This window comes from Larimichthys crocea, chromosome XIX (assembly GCF_000972845.2).
Source record: "Larimichthys crocea isolate SSNF chromosome XIX, L_crocea_2.0, whole genome shotgun sequence".
In the NCBI taxonomy this organism is placed as follows: Eukaryota; Metazoa; Chordata; class Actinopteri; family Sciaenidae; genus Larimichthys; species Larimichthys crocea.
Window position 1 is genome coordinate 8,441,191 of NC_040029.1, and position 19,281 is coordinate 8,460,471.

The 19,281-nt window shown below is 42.6% G+C and overlaps 1 long non-coding RNA gene across 1 annotated transcript; it reads left to right on the forward strand.

Annotated features, from left to right (window-relative positions):
- The first annotated feature begins 12,585 nt into the window (after positions 1-12,585).
- On the forward strand, positions 12,586-14,134 carry LOC113748311 (uncharacterized). Its single transcript, XR_003464265.1, has 3 exons — positions 12,586-12,670; positions 13,667-13,731; positions 13,854-14,134. It is a non-coding gene; the product is annotated as an uncharacterized LOC113748311 (long non-coding RNA).
- Positions 14,135-19,281: the final 5,147 nt, after the last annotated feature.

The following is a 19,281-nucleotide window of genomic DNA, read 5'->3' on the forward strand; positions in this document are numbered from 1 at the left end:
CGGCGGTTTTCACTCTTTCTTTTGGACTTCAAACGCTCTTGTCAGACCTCCAGTGAAAACTACTCTCTCCTCCTCCTATCTGGGTCCTGTGCACCCCTACTCTTCCTGTGCCTGTCCTCATAACTTTGCCTCCTCCCTACTATACTCTTTAACAGCTGAGGATTGAACCTACAATCTCAGAACATCTAGTCAGTCTTCTAACATTGTGAGCTATCTGTTTTGCGACGACGCCCCCTTTTTGCTTAGAGCTGAACTAGGGATGTGCGATATTTATCGGGCCGATATGAGGAGAACGTCATTTTTTATCGACCCAATAGGTTCATTTTCACTGATAGAAAGATTTGAGAGGAGAGTGGGGGGGGGATAGGTAGGGAGAGAGCAGGGAGTGGGGGGGGGTAAGGAGAGAGGAGGGGAGTGGGGGGGGGGGGGTAGGGAGAGCGGAGAGGGGGGGGGGGGGGTAGGGAGGAGGAGGGGGAGTGGGGGGCGGGTAGGGAGAGAGGGAGGGAGTGGGGGGGGGGGAGCAGGGAGGAGTGGGGGGGGGGTAGGGAGAGAGGAGAAGGGTGGGGGGGGGGGGGAGCAGGGGAGTGGGGGGGGTAGGGAGAGAGGAGAAGAGAGGGGAGTGGGGGGGGGGTAGGAGAGAGAGAGGGAGTGGGGGGGATAGGGAGAGAGGAGAGGGAGTGGGGGGTAGGGAGAGAGGAGACGGGGAGTGGGGGGGTGGGGGGTGGGGGTTGGGTGAGGAGGGGAGTGGGGGGGGATAGGGTGTGTTCACTGCTCTTACAGGCGGCGCTCAACCAATCTGAGCTATTGGCCCAGATAGGTATAAATATTTTTTCTCGGAGTTTACACTCTTTCTTTTGGACGCAGCCCTCAAAAGCCAGGGGACCTCGTAAGATTAAAACCCAGAACTTCACCGCTTACAAGTGACGGTGTACCAAACTGAGCTACAGGGCCACATATTTGAGCACCTGTCTTTCGTTTGGATCCAATCCAACCCCCGGAGCAGGACGACCTGCTTAACAGATTTTGAGTCTTTCTCTCTACATACACTCATATGAACATACATTCATACATACATACTCATCCAGGAAGATTTAATCATGAAATCACACTTTCACTATACAGACGTTCATTAATTTTTAGTCGGAAATGCAACAGAAAAGGCCTCAACGAAACGGTATGGAATGGAGCCCTCAGCCATATAGTGAAAAATGACGTCAAAAGGTTTTCATATGTAAAACATTGTTTTTATGCTAAAATTAGAGTAGGATCAAAAGTGTATGTTATAATGGGAGTCAATGGGAACCCAGAGGATTTCTACACAGTGTATTATAGCCCTGTTATTAAATCCAAGGTTGGAATAAAAAAATAAAAAACCCAAACCCTGGAAAGTTTTGTCTCTAAGTTTGCTAAAATGACACCTCGCTGTGAGTTTTATTCTGAAAAGCTTGTGCCGTGTGTTTGTTATCTTCACCCGTGTGGAGTTGAGTGTGTATTTGCTTGTTTGTGTGTTTTTGTACACATTTACTGTTTGTGTACATGTGTGTAAATGTACACTGTGTTTGTTTTGCTTGTATGTGGGTTACGAGTGCTTGTAGGCTCTCAAGTTTGTACATTATATTCATGTTCATGTGTGTCCTGGTGGACACACGTGTGATTTTCTTTGTTTGTCAAGTTGCTGCTATTTTGATCAGAAAGGAGAATTTGCTTTTTTCCTTTTCAGTCGATGTGGGTTACAGTTTTTTCTGATAGCTAAGACGCAATTTTTGAAACTTTTGGCTTTTTTTGCAAAACTGTACACACAAATCGCAAAACCTTTCACCCAAATAGCAAAACACAGTAGATCACTTGCAAAAGCATGTTTTTGTACTGTTGCATAAGCACAAGCATAAGCATAAGCAGGTTAGCCAGATGATGTTCCAAAGCATCCATGTATCTCAGGCTGGATTCAAACACGAGTCTTCCGGGCCAAAGACAGCAGCATCAACTACTGAGCTATCCAGTGAGCTGTGAGACCTTCACCGTGAGCGCTCTTAAGTCTAAACTTTGGGTGTTGGCCTTCAAAACCGACTGCAACTCGTAAGATTCGAACCCACAACTCCAGAAGCTCCAAGCGGCGCTCTATCAACCTGAGCTATTTGTCCACACAGGCAGAGATGTTTTTTCTCGCAGTTTACACTCTTTATTTCGGACGCAGCCCTCAAAAGCCACTGCACCTGATAAGATTCGAACCCACGACTTCACCGTTTACAGGCGGCGCTCTATCTGCGCTATCAGCCCACACAGGCAGAGATGTTTTTTCTCGGAGTTTACGCTCTTCCTTTTGGACGCAGACCTCAAAACGAACTGCACCGCGCAAGATTCGAACCCACGACTTCACCGCTTACAGTCGGCGCTCTACCAATCTGCGCTATCGGCGCCACATATGTGGAGCTGTTTTTTCTCGGAGTTTACACTCTTCCTTTTGGACGAGTGAGACCTTCATCGGGAGGGCTCTTAAGTCTTAACTTTGGGCGTTGGCCTTCAAAACTGACTGCAACTCATAAGATTCGAACCCACGACTTCAGAAGCTGCAAGCGGCGCTCTACCAGTCTGCGCTATCGGCCCACATAGGTGGTGATGTTTTTTCTCTGAGTTTACACTCTTCCTTTTGGACGCAGCCCTCAAAAGCCAGCTGCACCTCATAAGATTCAAACCCACAACTTCAGCGCTTACAGGCTGCGCTCTACCAATCTGCGCTACCAGCCCACACAGGTAGCAATGTTTTTTCTTGCAGTTTACACTCTTCCTTTTGGACGCAGCCCTCAAAACAGACTGCACCTCATAAGATTCGAACCCACGACTTCAGCGCTTACAATCGGCACTCTACCAAACTGAGCTATAGGTCCACATGGTTGACAAACAGTAGTTTCCACTCTTTCTTTTTGATCCAATCCAACCCATTTTCTCATCCATCTTGTGCACTGTGAGCTGCTGTAACAGGTGATTTCCACAATGTGGGATCATTAAAGTCGATCTTATCTTATCTTACTAGTATATTCTGCAGTAATACTTACTGTACTTATATTTTAGAATACAGCACTTTGAGTATTTTCATATTTTTTGATGAGCCTGACTTGTAGCTGCTCACTGGCGATGGAACTTTCTGAACCGGCTCTCTTTGCACAATCTCGCAATAGAAATATGTCTTCAAAATAAAAACAACTGGCCACATGTTCACTAAACTCACACTAATCTCTCTCTGAACTTTCTTTGGTTGGTGTAACTGCACATCTCATTCGTGGCTGCTGTCCACCATGTGACCTCTCATCCACCCGCGCCCTCTCCTCATGAGCTTTCCATCATTAATTGAAGGATCATTTTAGCCACAGGATATGGCTGAAGACACTAATCAAGACCTCGTTAAGGGTCATTAAAGGACAATTGCCCATAATTCCTCTAATCCACTGGATATTTAATTAATTAACCAGCAATTACAGACCAACAACTGTACAACTGGCAAGTTCAACCCAGACAGCCAATTTTAGATTGGCTCTGCTGTGCCATTAATTAGTATTTGAAGTAATTTTCAATTATAAATCTGTCTGAGTGATGAATCCTGCTGTGTCTAAGACCAGGAGGACAGTACTTTATGCTCGAGGGTTTCATCAGTAGAATCGCTCTGCAACCTTAAAGCGGGGCTACCTTTTGTGCTGTGCATCGCCACGTACACACCGCCATCAAAGTTCAAATATATTCAAACTTACTGGCATGAAAAAGTCTAAAAAGGAATATATTAGTCTAATTAAAACATGAATGTTTACTATTGTTGAATTGTACATTTATTTTGTGCCATGCAACAAAAACTACCAGGCCCGTATGGACGTTAAAGCTATAAGACACAACCTAAACACAAGTGAGACTGCTCCTTTAATCACGTCAAACATAAAACGCCTTCTTACGTTGTTTATCTGCATTTAACACAAGCTGAGCCTTTATCTAATGCTGTGACATCATCAAGAATAATACAAGAAGTGCATTTTATATTTAACTTTTCACAGATCATGTCGGAGAGTAATCAGACTGTATATATTGTGAATTTAAGTTTACACCAAACGTCAAAAGCAGTAGGAGTTTCAAACAGTTTGTTTGAACGTCAGATGTATATGATCTATGATTAATGACAGGACAGAACCGTGTGACAATATTTCTTATTTGATTCATTTATATAATCCTATTGTGGGCGGCTGCAGCCAATCCCAGCTGACATTGGGCGAGAGGCGGTGTACACCAAGGACAAGTCACCAGCTCATCGCACGGCTGACACGTAGAGACGTTCACACTTGATTCTGTGAGAGTTTGTTAGAGGTTCAGCCTGTGAACCTGCACGTCTTTGGACTGTACTCCACACAGAGAGGCTCCAGCTGGGGTTCAAACCGGGGAGACACCAGCGCTAACCCCTGAATAAGAATAAAAAAAAATAAAATAAAAACAGAGAGTGTTTTTTAATGTGCAGCCCGGCTGAGAACCAGAGGGGATCAGTACACCTGGGTCTGCGTCTGAAAGGACCAACAATGAATAGACGACAGCAGAGAGAGGGAGAGTCGTTTGAGTGTGTTACTAATGAGTCTCTGCAGCAGGTGGAAATCTATTTCTGCTGTTTTCTAGATGTCTCCCAGCACAAACAATGAGAGGAGCAGGGAGAAAAGTGTGAGAGGGGAAGACGGGGAAGCATAAAGAGAGGCTACAGAATCAATTAGTCTTGTTAGGAGTAAGTTCAGCTTCTCACACACACACACACACACCTGCCCTCCACCTCGTCCCTCCATGCAGAGAGGAACACCCGCAGACCGCACGCCATCACAAAGAGCGAGGACGGGCGGCGCTTTATCTCCCCTCTTTCTGCCTGCACCTCGCTCCGCTCTGCTTCTTGAAAGTGTGGCCCCCCCACAGAGATCATTCATCCACATGGTAACACACACACACACACACACACACACACAGAGCAGCCTTTTTTTTTGTAGGGGGGGGGTGAACGCTAATTAGTGCTCAGACCGCCTGCCCAATTATTACCAGCCGTGCTCTAATTAGGACTTACTTAAAGTGCTCGTCAATTAGTCTTTAACATCATTGTCTGCCTGAAGGGAGCTGGACCAGTTAACACTTCCTGAACCAGAGGCAGAGCGGAGAGGTTCAGACCAGCTCGCAGGTTTGGGTCCAGCTCAGCTGACAGGGTGTGTCACAAATTTTACATATAAAAGATCATTTGGGGGAAACTGTTCAGTTTTATGTGTTCTTCGCTCAGGAAGAATACGCGGCTGTTATATTTTTTACGCTGTCGTCAATCTGCACATAGCAGCCTGAGCTGGCCGGAAGACACATAGAGAATGCAGTGGATTTTCAAAATAAAACACTTCCAATTGTAAAAACAGACAAAGGGGAACCAGTTTAACTACGTAACACATTTAGAAACATATTTTGAAGCACCAAGAACAAGGAAAAGTGACCAATCGACGCTGTGTGCTCAGGCAGACTTTTAAAAACTGAGAAATGTTTGAACTGACGTGAGGTAGAAAATCACTCACAGAGGCTGACGTGGTCGCTCTTGATGAATTCTTTCAATACCATAACTTGTCATTATTGATGTGTCTTTTGTTTGTCTGTGAATATACAGTGTGTCTTCTTTCTATGCCTTTTGTGTTCGGCACATTCCCTGAGGAGCGGGTCGGGAATCGTTCACAGACACGTGAATACACAGTTCGTATTAACGCCCTGCCATATATCGCCATCTTCTAAATGACCGACTTCTAACCACAGCTCTTCAGTCTTTGCTTCGGTTTGTCGAGGAAAAACAGCAAATATCTGAAACATTAAAGAAGTAAATGTATTGATCTGTTCAAAATATAACAACACAACACGGACTGTGAGCTCACAGCACCGCGGGCAGTGTTAGTGTTTGTACCACAGGTATTTTGGACCACTGAGAAGAAGAAGAGGAGGTTTTTTTGGGGGAATGCTGACAGGGAGCAGAGCCAGTGTTGTGCCAGAACAGGAGCTGGGCAAGCGGGCAGTGTAAACAGGCCTCTATGGACATAATTACAGAGGCAAAAAAAGACGGAAGAGGATGCTGACGGAGGGGGTTAAGAAGAGAGAAAGGACTTTTAGTCCTTGCTTGATGTTTGGCCATTAGCAAGTTTTTGATCATAACTAATATAATCATATTTACCACAGTGCAAGTTTTTGATCATAACTAATATAATCATATTTACCACAGTGGTGTTCCACTCTTAAACTGGGGGGGGGGCAAGATTGCAAAGATACCGATTTATACACACCAAAAACGAGGCTGAGGTTGCCGCAATGCTTGACGTGGGGTCGTAGGAAGTGCATCAGATAGTTGTAAACTCTCTTCCGTCCCTCCCTTCACGCCTCCCTCCTCAGAGCAGTAATCTGTCTGTCAGTGTGTTGCCAGTGGCTCTCTGTGGGCGGCCGTCTGTTTGAGGCCATGTTAATTAATTTCCAATCAGAGCAAAGTAAATTCATTAAGCACTCGCGGCTCTGTTTGAAGACACAGGCATATTCGCACAAGCATGTTCTGTGCATGTATGTGAGCATTTACATTAACATATGAATGTGATATACACTAATAATACTGTCTCTTTTTTTTACATTTAATGGCATGGCTGCACTCTGAGTAACAGGAGAAGAAAGAAGCCAAACAAAAACAGTTAAGGATAGGAAAAGTTGGGGCTGTTGGTACTAAAGCAGCATCATGTTGTTGAGGTGTTGGACAAAAGGAGATTTAAGCTTGATAGCAGTGCTAGACAAAAAGGTCAGGAGGTCACCAAAACCATCTTAAATATATCAAACTGCCGGACAGAGCAACCAAACAAGCCCTAAATATCAGCGCTCACTCTACAGAAACTCAACAGCTTGGACTGAAAACATGAAGGAATGTTCACACACACACACACACACAGATGGATGCAGTGTGTACGTGGGAGGAGGCTGAGGAAGGAGGTAGGTTTGGTTTAAAAGGAGGATTTATCAGGTCTAATCTCTCCGCAAACCAAACAGATCAATCTACTCCTAACGCACAGATACACACAAACACACACAAACACACACACTGTGTATATTTAGCTCTCTCTCTCTCTTTAGCCTTGTCCTTGTGAAAGTGGCATAGCGGGAGAGCGGAAAACAATGTTGTCGAGCGAAAGAGAAAGGCAGAGAGTCGAAGAAGAAGGAGAAGAAGGAGTTGAGGAAGCGAGCCTAGGAGGAGGAGGAGGAGGAGGAGGAGGAGGAGGAGAGTCCTCTTAGAAGGCTAAAAGGATTAGTCCTCTCATCTCTCCTGGATCACAATGTTTCCTGGGCTATGTTTGATCAGCGATTGTGTGTGTGTGTGTGTGTGTGTGTGTGTGTGTGTGTGTGTGTGTGTGTGTGAGAGAGAGAGCGAGAGATGTGTGCTCCGATATCGACACCGCCTCATTCTGATCCTGTTACACGGCAATAAACATCAACTACCAACATGGGGATTACGGAGTGTGTGAGTGTGTGTGGAGATGTGTGCAGCACTCATGCTTTTTTGGCTGGACCTTTTATCCTCCTAACAGAATGATCGTCTCTCACACACACACACACTCATATCTATACATACACACACATTATTTGGTTTCTGACCTGATAAACTGTACCACAAAGCACAGTGATATTCTCTTGATATCATTTATATCAACAGATATTAGGTGAAAAGTTGATTTCTATGCATGTGCGTGCACAGCTATATGCAGGAGTCCGTTTACTGAAGGTCAACAGCAGTTGGCTAATGAGGTTTTTACTGCAAGCAAATAATAAGAAGAGTATCTGACTGTAATCGTGTTTACAAATTAGAAGAAAGTTCCTCTATGAAGCCAGTGCGTTAGTGTCTTAAACCTGTATTCTTTCTGTTGACCAGCAGGGGGTCGCTCCATTGGTTGCAATAAAAAAAATTTGCATTGTAAAAATGAGCCTACCTCTCACATGAATTATTACCTGAGTAGACATTTTTCCACGAGTTTGAGGCTCAGTCTCGAGTTTCAAGTTTTATTCTACACAGTATGAATATTCCCAACACATTGGTGCTCATCAGTTGATCCAGGTTCTGTTACTGCATTGACTTGTTCTCTCCTCAAATGTTTTCCTAAACAGATTTTAGTCACTGTTTAGTAGGTTTATAACTAAAGCAGGCCGGCATTTTTTCTGCTTGAAAATTGAGTCAAACCCAAGCGGCGACCTCCGCTGCTATGAAGTGAAGCCAAAAACTGCAAACGTCAAACGTCCACTTGAGGCTGGCTCCAGAAGTGAGTCAGTCTCCATAAGTCCCCATGTTTCACAGCAGAAATAAACATGTTTACAGCCTGGTACAAAAAACAGTTTTGGTCTCTGTAGCTAATTTCCCCGTTCATGACAACTGTACTGAGGGTGAATTTATATACAACTCACCTGTTCACATTATATTAAGGCTTAAAGTTATGCAGGATTAAGAGCGTGGATGCTTTGGTTGACATGTAGGTGCTGTCACAGGCGGCTTGTTTGAGCAACCAGGCTTCATTCAGCCTGTCCACCAATTTTTAGATTAGCCGGGAGGTGGAAGAGGGTAGGACACCTCAGAAACCTGTTGGTGACGTCACGCATTGCCGTCCATTCTTCATACTGTCAGTGGTTGGTTCTCGTCCAAATATGGCCACTTCTGTTAAACAAACAGTTAAATAATGTTGTTTTTCTAATGATTGTCTATAATTCAAACAAACAAAACTGACCACAAAAAACTCTAAAGTGGATGAAATTGAAAACGAAGACCGACCGTCGCTGTGTGGACGGTCGCTCTTCCAGCACGATTACGTTTCATTGTCTGGTAAATAAATTTTTGAGAATCTTGACTTTCGTTTCTTCACAAAATTCAAACAAAAAAAAAACACAAGAGCTACTTAGAGAAGGTAGAAGTGACGTGAAAGCTGAATATAGGTTTTCCACCAAAATTAGACAACTGTGAAATAACATTTGGACCATAAAACTGAATCACGCAAAGCCAGAAAAATTCTCACTCCCATGCCACACTGGAATGAGCTCTGTGCTCACACATCTGATTTTAGGCAACAAAAATAGACACAACATGAGATAGGATGGTATTTTTAATTGATATTTCTAGATGCTTTTCTACCTTCATCAAAAGAGAAATCAATCCATCCATCACCACACTCACTCCTATCCCTCCTTCCTTCCTTCCTTTCTCCTCTTTCTATTCCTTCACACCATCCATCCATCCCTCTCTCTCCCTGTCCACCCCCCATCCCTCCTATTGCCTTTCTTTCTTACAGAAAATCTAAAAGGCTGACATGCAAATGGGGCTTATTAAATCCTATTAGGCCGTCTGTCACAAGCCAGCAAAGAGAGGGAGAGCGAAAGGAGAGGAGGGGTGGTGGTGGTGGTGGGGGGACATTATGGTTTGAGTGAGAGAGAAACAGAGCGAGATAAACTGAGAAAAAAAAAGGTTTGGATGAAATAAAGTGGTGAAAGAGATGCTTTTTTTTCTTTTTTATTACTACTGTGTTCCTGCCGCTATACTGCATATGGAAATATAAAATAGGGGGCACAACATGAGTTAAGATCACATGAAATCAAGATCAAGAAAGATCATTTTTATAAGATAATTGTGACCCCGAGTATCTTCTGTATGAAAAAAGAAGCAGCTATCCAGATCAGTGCGAGTACGTTGAGCACATTTACTGCACACCTTCACAGGAATCATCTGTGATTCTGTAAGAAAGGAATTCAAACCTTTTCAAGTTCAAGTCAAACCTCTCAACACGGGTTTTACACATGAAAGCTTATTGAGAAAGTGCTAATTTGAAGTAATGAAACACAAAGCAGCTGCTCCTGATGCATGGAGAGGTACAGGTAGAAGGCCAGTGTGAGGTCAACACGTACTGCTCTTTGTTTTTATCATGTCGGGATGATAAAGGCTCTTTGACTTGAATAAAAGAGCTGTGCCTTGAATGTTTGAATGAATCCAGTTCCTACAATATTTTCCTCCACTGTTCCGGGTCATCACATTAGCTTTTCGTTCATTTTATACAATATAAAAACAAACTTCTCTGAGTTGTTCAACCCATTTAACCCATGTGAACGTCCATTCAAATGTGTGGAAAATGAATTATTCAGACTGTCATGACCTGTTCCAATCCAAACACCCATCAAATGAACTCAATTAAGTCTGCCACTGTTTCTGTTAATTTATTGTTTTAAGGTAAAACGGAGTGACTTTTCAAATAGACGACAAACTTTCATCACAGCCTAAAATGACTTGAAGTGCGCTGTGATTACTGCAAAGTTCACACAAGTTTCAGGGGTCAGCGAAGTAATTTTCATATCGTACAAAAGTGAATGGAAACCAATGCAATCTCCGAAGTAACTGGGATTCATTGTCCAAGAATTGTATGTACCTAATTTTTTTGCCGCATCAATTATAGTTGTTGAGATGTTTCAGTCTGGACTAAAGTGATCAACCAACCAACCAACCAACCAACCAACCATCCAATCAATCAACCAACCAACCAACCAACCATCCATCCAATCAATCAACCAACCAACCAACCAACCATCCATCCAATCAACCAACCAACCAACCAACCAATCAACCAACCAACAGACCAACAGACCAACAAACCAATAGACAGGTCGTCATTGAAAGTATGTTTTTACTTTGTTTTTCGGAGCCACAAACGCTCTGGTACGGGCTTTTTAAATGCAAATGGTCTTAACATTCACAATCACTGGAATTCTCTTTGAACACAGAGACAATTGAGATTGAATTTTCAACCCAACACAATATTAGGAAAGCTGATTTTAAGTGTGCCGCTAATGGAAAAGAAACTACATTTAGTTCAGTGAGAGAATAAGTCGCTACTCTGCATCATCTAAAAGGTTAAACCACTTCATTACTCCAACAGCAGAGAGAGGAGACAGATTTCTGATTTCATAATAGTGTGCTGTAGATGATTTAGATAACTTACTTGAGACATCAGTAAGGTATTTAACTATTTTAGTTAAATTACCCTTAATTAGACACATTTTCAGGTAATTAACACGCGAGTGGACCTGTGACAGGTTAATGATGGAGGATGAAGATACTTAAAGTGTAATTTATATACGACCGGCACAAACATTAAATCAGATATTAAGAGTGTTCTCTTTGCTCTTGATCGCGGTTCTTGACGTCTATTCTTGGCCCGGTTGGTGCCGGAGTCGTGTACATGAGCTGAACACTTCATGTTGCTCTGGCCAACATATTACAGGTTAATACTCCTCTCCTCCTTGTTCTCCCTCTCATCCCTCACTTCTCCTCCTCTCCGCTGCTCCTTCTCTTTGATTTTCTTTTTCAATGATGAGACAGAGAGGAGGAAGGCTGCCTTTCTCCTGCCTGTCAATTATCCCCCTGTCCGACTCTCCGTCCGGCTTAATTGCCGTTTGGGAGACGCTAGCGTCGTCCCAGCGGGCTCGGCCAGAACAATGGAGGCCCATATAGCTGACCGGCCCTCGGCTCAGCCCAAATTGAATTGGAAATCTTCCATCTTCTCTTTAGCATAACAAAAGGGGTGCAGGGTTTTTAGACAAAGGGCCAGTTTTAATGGAGAAAATCAATCTCTGGGAGGAAGCGGCGGCATTGTCTCCCATCAGCTGTACAGGTGTGTCTCGCCCACGGCAGGCTTAATCAGAGGTGGCAGGGGAGAGATCTGGAAGCTACATCTCTGTCACTGCGGGGAAGAAGAGCAGTCGGGGTGGAGGGAGGAAGAAGAGCAGCATCCTGTGGTTCTGGCCTAACTGCAAAGGTTACGGGGTTTATGTCCCCTGTGGACTGAAACTTGGCACAAAGAACTCTTCTGAATGGTGTCAGGAAGGCCAAAAGGCGCCTTGATGTGTGATTAACACATTTTCATATTGAGTAGACTGAGTGTTCGATGCAGTAACTCAAACTCAAAAGGAGAAAACCTGGAGTCAAATCTACGAGCAGATCTTGCCGTCCTGATCTTGTCTGTTTGGTTTCCAGTCCCCTGTGTGTCTTCAGTTAAGCCGTTAACGGAGCTGTAGATGTGATCCCTGAGGCACAAAGACTCGAATCACCAAAGACTTGTGGCATGACTTGATTTAGACATGCAACAAAACAATTGGCCTGTGCTTCAATTGATGGATTTGAGACTTCTGATCAGATCTGATTGGACTTTCCTCTTCTACTCACCCTGAGTATCTATGAAATAAAAGGGTTACCACACCGCTAGATGCCGCTAAATCCAACAAACTCAAACAGTTCAAGTTGTAAATACAGTTGTAAACAGTGATGACTCTTTCAGGGCATTTTTGTGACATTAAAACACAAAAAATATTGCTTAAACTCAACGTTTACAGGCTTTGCTGCTCCTTTATCAGAATATGATGGCTCAAAGACGGTTGGAGTCTTTCTTCCTCTATGATACGCTGCTACACTGATGTTCAAAGAGGAAGAGTCTATTGAAAAGAGGGATATAAAAATCCCCAGAGCTCAGCATCTTCCCGGTCTTCTCTTGAAGGAGCCAAAGAAAACAAACCTGGCGCCAAGAGAGAAGATTTGGAGAGACGTGGATTTGGTGGCTGAGATTGTTGTCTGACTACAATGTTGAAGGTAAAAGCTGGATTACAGTGGCAGAGAGCTTTGACGTCCTCTTTCAAATGCGCACACCAAGGTTTATATTGCTTGTATCACGCGTTGTTGTCCGGCAGACGAAGATATCAATAGCCAAAATGTCCGGTTGCGCCAATGGCTTCAGCTGTTCATCTAAGGAAGTGCAGGGTCGAACTGTTTGGTTTGTCAGTTCAGGGTTACTGTAGGAAAATGGTGGTTTTCCATGGAAGAGGTTGTAGATATAAAGGGCTCATTTACAGGCAACGAAAACAGCAATTCTTATATTCAGATTATTATACACTAATGAAAACATACTAATGAATATTTTATTCAGTTCCTGCAAAGATATACTCCCAAATCTTACAAACTTCAACTTTGGTGGGCGCAGCTTTATAAGATAATTCACTTGTTACAGCGGCTCACAATATACAAGGGGCATAAGAAATATAATTCTGGCGCCCTGGTGATGTACTAAAGGCAGAGAGATCTTATGTTTCCTGTGATAAAACACGGTACGCATGGTTTGAACCATTTTCCCGCTCCTAATCAGTCAAACCGAGCTTTGTCTTAAAAAAAAAAGAAAGAAAAGTTGGGTTAATTGGAAACTCTACATTTTCCATAGGTCTCTATGTATGCCATTAGTCCTGCACAAGATTAACAGGTAAATATAAAGGATGGACAGTTACGGACAAGCAACAAATACCTCAGTTTATGTGCATTTTAACATTACTATGACTGAAGACTAGTTTCATTAGGTAATGAATAACTAAACGCTGATTTAACACTTTATTTTATATATGTATTACATAACATTAACACACCCAACTTTTTTTTTTGCATTAACTTGGACAATGGCGTCGTACCTTTTGCATTTCAGTGTGATGGCTGTACCCTTGAATGATTTCATTGTCCAAACATTATTTTTGAATGAGGCCATAATCTGCCACAGCTAACTGACGTCTTTTTCTTGCCCGTCTGCTTCCTGTTGTCTGTCAGTGTGTCTCGGCAAGTCTGTCGGTGCTGTTAAGGAGAAGTCTTTCAGGTCTGGGTGTTTTGATAAGGTGAGTGTTTGTGTTTATCTGCGCGCTCCCAGCTCTGTACATTACCATGAGAATGGTTTAAGCCCTCTGCTAATCCTCTGTGTCTCTGTTGTAATAAATGTCTTCATTCACACACTCTGCAGCAGAGAGCGGATAGGAGTACACGGCAACGGCAGACATATCGCCTTCCCAAGGATGATGCAGTCAAACATGTCACCTTGTGTTCACCCGAAACTCTGGCGTCCGTCTTCGACTAATCAAAAACACGCCTCAACTTGTGTGTGACATCAGATGAAAAGTGACGGCGTGGCTCTAAGTTTGAATTCTCATCAATAAAAACTGAGATCAGACTCACACACAAACAAACGTACACCAACGACGGCCTATACTTAAGTTCAAGTTTAAGGACGAGTGTGTCATGAGGGAGAAACTACGGTGACCACATTTAGTTTGTCCTTTCTGGGCTACTGTAGAAATATGCCGGTTCAAAATGGCAAACTCTGTGGAAGAGCAGCCGTGACAAAACAAAAACATACCAATTATTTTCAGGTGATTATACACTTTTAACATCAGCTACAATTATATCAGTGCAATCATTTCTGTAAGCTCCGGCAATTTGTTTTAAAAAGAGTCACAAAGAATAGAAAATGTAATCAGTAATAATGGTTATTATGAAGTTCATGGTGCTGGGACGCAGCGATTAACGGTTTCACCATGAACCGCGGTTTACAAATGTCACGGTTTTGATGTTCATTTGTGCTGAAAACTTAATTCACTGACTAAACAGATGATGGTTGAAGCTTTACTGGCTATAAACATGCTCCTACCTCCATATTAAAGAATTAAGTTAATCATACCAAGATGGAAGCTGACAGAGATGCAGCATTAATTACAAACGGCCGGCAGATGTTTCGCATATGAAGGATCATTGTGCTGCACGCGTGTCCTGTAGACATGCATGTCCTGAGCTGTGTGAATATCACTTTAATAGTTCCTGACAGTGTTGATACAATAAATAAACGGAATACAGATAAATGCGATGGATTTCGTTTAGCATGATCCAACGTACCATTTCCAAAAAAGAGCATTCAGTGTGTGTGTGGGTGCATTTTATAGGAGCTATTTCAAATCTCTCTGAAGCCTGAGTATGCGCTGAAACATGTGCCACCAGAAACTGAATTTCAATCATTTATATTTGAATTGTTTAACTTGAATAACTGCATTAAAAAACTGAATTTAAATCACATAATTTGAATCACTGCATTCAAAAAAACTGAATCTGAGTTGTAATTTGAAGTTTAATTTATTAGTTTGTAACTCAACATTCAGTTCTCACAATTCCACGGCAACTGCTGTTATGGGCATTTGTTTTTAGTTTATAAAGCACTTATCAGAGTTGTATTAGACTCGCCATTGCGTGATTTCTGCATTAATTCGCGACGTTTTCTTAATTAATCTCTTAACTGCTGCCACTGTGTGGCACAGCTGCCACCGACATGCCGCTGCAACTACTGCTGCTTTGATCATCTGTTTTTATTTTATAAAAAATACCTGAGTGTTGAATTATCTGACAAGGACAAACACAAATGATGCAAAGTGTGTTTCTCTCTACAGTTTATACACTGTAAAAAAAAAATGTTGTTTTAAGGGTAAAAAACAACAGCAGCTCTGGTTGCCAGAATTTTACTGTAATAAATACGGTGTAACTTTTTCTAATATTACGGTAAAAGGATATTAGTGCTGTTGATTTCATGTTTAAGGTTGGTGTTCTATTACATATTTTGTAGATTTTATGGAGAAAAGTTGCCACAACACGACGTTGTTTTACAATTAACAGCCTCTAATAAAACATTCTACTTTATTCTGAGTAAATTCCCTGAAAATGTTGTGTAAATAAAGGTTATGACGCATCGCTGTGCACAGGGAAACACAGTGATACTTCATAACCTGTTTTACAGTCTTTTGCTGTCATGGTTTGGCAGAATTTCACCGTAAAATCTACAGACTTTTTTTTTTTTTTACAGTGTAGGAGAGCTAAGACATATGTTTATTAAACATCACACATGTAATGGTGCTTTATTGGATTGGAAGATGTTTAGGGATCAGCAGGGCAGCAAACACTGACTCTCCGCTCAGTTAGTTTTTCAATGAGCCGTTCTCACACCCCGTTTCTCCTCCCCTCCCCTCCCCCACGTCTCCCTCGTGACTCACCCCTGTCACCCAGAGTTTTCCCCACACAAAGCAGTCTATTAAAAAGCCTTTAGCGAGGCCATTCACCCAGAGTCTGCTTTCGCAGAGATGAGGAATGGGTTAGGGGGAAAGGTTGGAGTGTGTGTGCAGGGTGGGGGGTTGTTAATGTTTAGCATGTAAGGTCTGGGCCTTCTGGGCCCACTGGAACATCACACCCAAGAGGTTTAGCATGTCAGAATGTCCTATAATCCCATATAATCCTATACAAACATATACTAATACTACACACTGCTTTTTAATCCTCATCCCTCTAACTGTAATTGACATAACATTTCTCAGAGGTAACGAGGTATGGATCACAAAAATCACAGCACCGCCCACGCTGTTTGATTGACAGCTGGAGGGGCGGTCCAGAAGCACCAAACAGAAAACAGAGGATCTGAAGGATTTCCACTTTAACCTTCAGCTCAGTGTTTGTCCATCGCCGTGCTCACGCTGTACAGTCAGCAAACACTCATCAGACACAGATCATGTGTGTTTGAACACAGCAGCTGCCGGGATCACTGGATATTCACACACACTGCATCACAGAGCAGAGACAAATATATAATTGTACTGTAGTGTCAATAAGGTCTGATAAATATATAAAGCCCTGTCTATGTTTATATGGACTTTAATGTCTATTAAAGAGTATTATTTTTAATGCACATCATGCTCTTTAGTGGCCACATGACACATTTTAGTGACTACAACCGGACAAATACAGTTTTTTACCCCACATCTGCGCATATTATATCTTTACTATATAGTTACCTTTATGCTTTGGGACAAGTCTAACCTGTTATTATCAGTATTGTCAGTTTTATGTTTTATTTTTGGCTACTTTTCATTCAACTGGCACCAATAAAAATGTTTTTGGGTGTCGCCATGGATGAAAAGTTACAGTTTTAAGTGGAAGATGAAGAAGAGAAGCAGCAGAAGAGTTCAAGCTTAGACTCTAAAGCAGTTTTGGTTCATTAGAACAAAGATTAAACTTTCATTATTGTCACCTGTTGCTTAAACTGAACCTGATTTTCCAAACAAAGTCTCTAAGAGGCATTATCATTAAGGTGTTTCCTCGTATTATAACAGACACACCTGTCGCTCTAACAAACACAAACTGAGACTCTGAGGTCCAAGGTCATGTGAGTCTCAATCTGAAGATCGTTTCTATACTGTCAGAGCGTCTCTGTCAAGATGCTTTGCTAATAGCGAAGGCCGGGGCCGAGGATAGAGCAGGACAGAGCAGATGTCTTGAAACCCACAGTTAGCCTTTGCGCCATCCTTTTTGAAGAAGATGAAGGGATCTGTGGGAGAGGAAGGTGAGATGGCAAACCTCTTGAACACCTTTGATGCTCAGACGGCAGCAGGAGATCAGAGACGGCCGGATGGAGAAAGAAGAAGGGAGAGCGGAGCGGCGACATATTGCAAAGAGACGGGGAGAAAGGAAGCGTAGATGGAAGGACGGGAGCTGAGTGTTCAGCGATGGATCCATGACAAAGATATCTGTCCTGAGTTAAGTGCACTGGTATCGAATCATGTAAGAGCAGAGCGTTTAGTCTGGTGGAGTCCTACAGGCTCGCACAAACACATGAAAGCTGCACAATAGTGAGGAACTCCATGCTGATGTGTGTGTGTGTTCACCACAATAAGCAGATTGCCAACATGCATCTATCTGTTCAGCGGCCAAATGGAAAATGACACCAAGGCGCTGGCTCTCAGTGCACACAAACATCTTTGTATTGTTATTGCTATGAGGACCCCCGGACGTTAAAATCATTCATTCCTGAACCAAAAAATAACTTTGATCACAACCCGTAACCCTGAGTAAAGCGTTCACGAGTCTGAAGACAGATCAGATGCCAAAACAACACAATTATCAATACATTCAGGAACATTTGAAATGTTTCATTTTTGTTTTATTACTACAGAAACACATTTTACTACAAGCACACACACTTCTGGTTTGCGGCGGGATGAGGGATGAGGGCAAATACTGAGCTGTGACAGAGTCAGCATTACCCTGGTAACCAGATGGCTAGACTAAATGATGCCTGCTGGGTGCTCTAATAAGCCGTCTGTAACGGCACCGGCCTGTCAATCAGAGCCGCCATGCTCTTATTTATGCATAACTTTAAGCCTTGATATAATGTGAACGTTTGACAATTTGAGTTGTCCAGACTTCTGTTGACAGAAAACCATTCAGGACTGTGGACAGCTCCTTCACTGTGACGCTCTGGACTTCAGCACCGCGGTCAGCGACACCTCCTCCTCGATATTCCCTGCCAAAATTTACTTTAATGTGTATTTAATTCAACTCTTACGACTTGTAATTCTGTGACAGGTGAGTAAATTTGCCAGAGAAGACCGTCTTTGCTGTGTGTGATCATGACATGATGTAGATTTACATGAATCCTTGTTGTGTTGTGGTTCAGGAAGTTCAGGTAACTTCTGCGTGATTGATGCGACTTTCACCCTCAGACGGGCGACAAATGAAAGAAAAAAACAACATCTCATGTCCTATCGAGCTCAGCTTGTTCCTTGGTCTGAATAATTATTAAATAAGTCTGACTGTAAAGGATTTATATAAACCTCTGGAGTATCAGCATATACTTTGGCTGGCTTTTAGGACCAGCAACACACACTGAGCTCCTGTAAAGTCCTATCACATACACACATAACCCAGCAACACACACACACACACACCTGTCAGCAGTTAAATATGCTGAGTATCTCTTCTCCATAGGGCAGCGCTCCAGCCCCATCACAGCTGTATAGAGAGCAGGCTAATAGACCCATGATTACAGAGCACATCATCACCACCCTGCTCTCTTTCCATCAGTCTTAAAGCCCTTTACCTCCCCTCTCTCTTCACGTCTACAGCGTTTATTAACCAATATTTATTACTGCGTTATTACGAAATAGCAGCACGACCTGGAAACCCCCAAAATTTGGCGAACTCCAACTCTTTAATCATCGGAAACACTGCAGAGTCTCCACGCAGCAGTCTAACACCGAGGCAAAATATTTTGCTGAACTATAACGGAGAATGTCAGAGCTTTTAAAACAGATTATCTCAAAAATACTGACATTCATTCGTTTATTTATTCACTTGTTAACATTCAGACCAACTTAGCTAGGGCTCTTTGGCTCAATATGAATCAATGTTTCTCCAAATTCATTACCCAATTATAATATGGTATCAATATTAATACAATTTGAATTCACAGAAGCATTAGTTACAAAACAAACTGCCCTAAAACTGTCCACAATTGACATATAAGCAACAACGACTAAAGTGTTATTTACAACTCAAACGAAGTTTTTAGGTCACAATTGGCC